Here is a 3,981-nt window from a genome sequence, read left to right on the forward strand (position 1 = left end):
GAGTTGATTATTTAGTTTTATAATTAAAATAAAGAGGTTTTTGGTAAAATTATATATTTTTGGTAAAAGTGGATAATATTGCATTTCTATTGATTTTAATAGTAAAAACTTCATTTTTATGCAGGAATAATGAATCAATCACCAAAGGAGGTCAATTGAGGTGAAAAATAGAGATTTGGTGATGAATTTAAGTGGCAACAAGAAGAATGAAGTGAAAAACGTTCAAGTGAGGAAATGCAATACAAGTCAGTTTTGACACTTTTCAGTATTTTGACCATATCTGGAGCTACACTTATCGGATTGAGGTGATTTTTATACCATTTTAAAGCTAAGAAAGAGACCTACAATTCGTATGAAGACATCGAAATCCATTTCTGCCATCTTCATGGGCAAAACGTTGGAATACAGAAGCTGCACCCTGTGGTCGGAAGTTAAAACAGAGGTTTGAACAGGTGACAGTATTTCGATCATATCTCAGGCTACAAAGCTCCGATTTGGATGATTCTTGAAGCATTGGAAATCTAACTCAAAGGGCTACAACTTTTGTGTTTTGCACAAAAGCTAGTTCGGCCTTTATGATAGAGAAAATCGCAGATGAAGTAAGGCCAAAGTGAATACGCGAGTACACAAAACGTGACTTGTAACCGCGTTTTGTGTAGGCGCGTTTTATAGCCGAAATTCTGCAATTTGACTCAGCCAATTCTCTTGTGTTCATACCACTTTCCAGCTATAAGATGCAAGGGAATTCGGTGCACATGCTTCAGAAGACAAAAGGGCAAGAAAAGTGGCTTATTTTCAAGTCAAAAATATTGGTTTTTGACTATGCTAACAAAGTGGAGATTTGGGAATCAAAGGATAGAATTTGACTTGGAAAAATGGAGCATTTGAGTGTTTTTTATGCAGAGATATGGGGAGAGATCTGGGAACCATTCGTAGCTTAGCTTCTTACAGAAAAACATATTCTCTCTAGCTAGGTACTTGCAAGGGGCAATTGAGGTTTCATCTTGTAATCATCCAAGTTCAAGACAAAGGAGATTTTTGGAAGGCTTTACCATATCTTGGCTAAGACTTTCTTTATTCCTCTTGTATTTGTAATTCATGATGATTTACATTAATGAAGTTATGAGTGTTTCATCATTCATGAGTAGCTAATTTCCTTTATCTAGGGAGTAGATGAAGCTTATGGCCAAATGATATGAAGTGATTGTGATTTATGCTTGTTATGTCTTGTATTAACTTATCTACTTGTGTATGTTGGATTACGTGTTGTTGCTTGATCACCAATAGTAGGTTTATAGTTGTTTTTACTCATTGAGAAATGGTAAAAATAATGGAATGACACAAGTAGAACTTGAGTTGTATATTCATGAGAATAGAAATACATTCAAGTGGATGAAATCTGCATTTCATGTGTAAATAAGAACAGATTTAGTATTTACCAAGAGATTAGGAAAAACTAATCTGTTTTAACCCATTATTATCATGAGAATGTGAATTTGGTATTTCTGGAAATGAATCCTTGGTTAAACAAGAGCAGTAACAAGTGTTGAATTAATTCATTTTAGATCTTTTGTGTCATAAGTGGAATCTACATCCCTAGATCTTAATATTTAGTGAATTCTACTCCCCTTGAGAAATTGCATTTATCTATTTAAGAATTTTTGTAGTTGAATTAAAATCTGAAGTTTCTGCTCAAATTAATTGTAAGTCTAAATAATAGAGTAAATTAGTATCTAATAATTGTTTTAATTGCTCCTCGTGGGATCGACCCGATACACATCTTGTACTACAATTGCGACCTGTATACTTGCAGTCCAACGGGTGTAAAATCGGAATTAAACTTGCATTGATAAAAAAAATCCCGTCAAGTTTTTGGCGCCGTTGCCGGGGAGCGGCAATATTAGAGCCTAATCAACTCTATTAATTTAGACAGATTTATTTTTATTAGTTGAGCTGATTATATTTAATCTTATATTGTAATCAGTTTTTGACAATTGAAATTGCATAATATCTCTTATTTCTGTTTGTAGTGTATGCACCGGGCGTCTCGGGAAGTTACACCTTTCGATCCAGAAATTGAGAGGACACTACGTAGACAAAGGAGGCACACACAACAGCAAGAGGAACAAGAGATTTGGCAACCGATAGAGGACATTTTGATAGAACTACCATTTGAAGAAGAAATGGCGGAAAATGACCAAAATAGGCGAGTTCTACGAGATTATACTCTACCGGGAACACAAGGATCTCAAACAAGCATAGTAAGGCCTACGGTAAATGCTAACAATTTTGAGATTAAACCATCACTTATCCAAATGGTTCAACAATCTCAATTTGGAGGTAATGCAGTAGAAGATCCTAATACACACTTAGCTACATTCTTGGAAATTTGTGATACAATTAAAATGAATGGAGTTAGTGATGATGCTATAAGACTAAGGTTGTTCCCATTTTCATTGAGAGATAAGGCCAAACTTTGGCTACACTCTCATGCTCCTAATACTTTCACTGGATGGGATGAACTATCAAGAGCATTCTTAAATAAGTATTTTCCACCAGGTAAGACTGCTAAGTTTAGAATGGATATCACTGGTTTTAGTCAAATGGAAGGAGAATCATTATATGAAGCATGGGAAAGGTTTAGAGATTTGCTTCGGAAATGTCCACATCATGGACTGCCGGAATGGTTAATCATACAAACCTTCTATAATGGTTTAGTTTTTTCTACTAAAACTATGATCGATGCAGCTGCAGGTGGAGCTTTAATGGGTAAATCACCCCAAGAGGCTCATAATTTGATAGAAGAAATGGCAGCAAATAACTACCAATGGGCCAATGAGAGAGGTAATACAAGACGTCACGCAGGTATGATAGAAATGGACACTCTCAATATGCTGAGTGCTCAAATGAATAATGTGATGAAGTTGCTAAATAGACAAGGTGGAGTTGGTCCAAGTTCATCTAATGCACATGTAGCGTGTTGTTCTATATGTGGAGGTGAACATGATAGTAATGAGTGTGTTGATTCTGAACAGGTACAATTCGTCAATAATTACAATCGTAATGCTCAAAATAACCCCTACTCGAATATTTACAATCCGGGGTGGAGAAATCATCCAAACTTCGGATGGAAGGATCAAGGAAATCAACCAAGGCCAATCAATCCACCGGGATTTCAATCAAGGCAACAACAAGCTGAAACTAAACCTGGTTGGGAGATGGCAGTGGAAAAGCTTGCAAAAGTTACCTCGGACAGATTTGAGCGAGTAGAAGGAAGGTTGGACCAACTCACTACAATGTACAGGAATGTAGAGGTCCAAATTGGTCAAATTGCTAGTTCTTTGAATAATCGAAATCAAGGAGAATTACCTAGCAAAACAGAGGTCAATCCTAAGGAGCATGTGAAAGCCATTACTCTTCGTAGTGGTAGACAATTAGAAGATCCTCCAGTGAAGGAAGTTGAGAAAGATGTGAATGAAAAACAAGAAGAAAAGCAGAGGAACCAAGAGGCGATTGTGGAGGAAAATAGTCGGGAGAATCCAAGAGAAAAGCAACCATCATCTTCCACTACCATTCCAATACCCCCTGCGGTTCCATTTCCACAAAGATTAAAGCAAAATAAGTTTGATAAAGATTTTGAAAAATTTGTTAAACTTTTCAAACAATTGCACATTAACATTCCTTTTGCCGATGCTATTTTGCAGATTCCATCTTATGCTAAATTTCTCAAGGAAATCATGACTAGAAAAAGAAAGTTGGAAGACTACGAAACAATAGCATTAACGGAGGAATGTAGTGCAATTATTCAAAATAAGCTACCACCGAAGTTGAAGGATCCGGGGAGTTTTTCTATACCTTGCACCATAGGTAACGTTGATTTTTCTAAGGCATTGTGTGATCTTGGTGCTAGTGTATCATTAATACCTTTAACGGTGGCTAGACAATTGGGTTTGCATGAGCTTAAACGCACTAATATTACTT

General features: G+C 36.2%; 1 non-coding gene across 1 annotated transcript; it reads right to left on the minus strand.

Annotated features, from left to right (window-relative positions):
- Positions 1-2,570: 2,570 nt before the first annotated feature.
- On the minus strand, positions 2,571-2,677 carry LOC113758209. Its single transcript, XR_003466634.1, has one exon. It is a non-coding gene; the product is annotated as a small nucleolar RNA R71 (small nucleolar RNA).
- Positions 2,678-3,981: the final 1,304 nt, after the last annotated feature.

The sequence above is a fragment of the Coffea eugenioides genome, unplaced genomic scaffold, assembly GCF_003713205.1.
Source record: "Coffea eugenioides isolate CCC68of unplaced genomic scaffold, Ceug_1.0 ScVebR1_390;HRSCAF=1062, whole genome shotgun sequence".
Taxonomy (NCBI): domain Eukaryota; kingdom Viridiplantae; phylum Streptophyta; class Magnoliopsida; order Gentianales; family Rubiaceae; genus Coffea; species Coffea eugenioides.